The sequence below is a fragment of the Schistocerca cancellata genome, chromosome 5, assembly GCF_023864275.1.
Source record: "Schistocerca cancellata isolate TAMUIC-IGC-003103 chromosome 5, iqSchCanc2.1, whole genome shotgun sequence".
NCBI lineage: Eukaryota > Metazoa > Arthropoda > Insecta > Orthoptera > Acrididae > Schistocerca > Schistocerca cancellata.
Window position 1 is genome coordinate 564152116 of NC_064630.1, and position 690 is coordinate 564152805.

Genomic DNA, 690 nt, shown 5'->3' on the forward strand with positions numbered 1-690 from the left:
TCATTTTTCTTCTAGTATTGTAATTATGTACCTCATTGTTCCTTCTGAACTGTAGTGGATTATTTACAACAAACTTCATGAGGGAATAAATATACTGTGAAGCAGCAGTCAGAATGCCCAACTACTTAAATAGATGTCTACATGACTACAAAGGCTTTCCTGGTGTAATAATTGATAATATTATTCTCAGGTGTGCAGCCAGATCATAACATCTTCATGACACAATATTTCCGCGGTCCAACTGGCCGCCATCTTCAAGTGAGAGTGCTGGTGGACGATCTCGCCGGAACTGACTTCCCAGCGCAAGCGGCGGCCCCTATATAGGCCACAGAAGGCCCACAACGCGTGCACGAGAAGGTGCCGTAACTGCCCTCTAGTGCAAGTAAACATACCGCGCCGCCAGTGGTGGAAACAGGCGAAATCGAGATATCGCTATCAAAAATTAAAAAAAAAATTTTTATTCCGACGATAGAAACACAGACCATTGTTTTTTAATGTCGGATAACACCGGGGCCCAAGTCTTACTTAAAAGATAACCCTTGTCTCTATTAATAAGATTATAAGATAAACGAATCTCTATGGATTCTTTTCAAACACAGTCACAATAACAAGATGCAGGGGCAACCATTTGTGTCTCGTCATATAGCATTCTGTGTCCCTCGGTGAGACAGTGCTCTGCCACTGCAGATT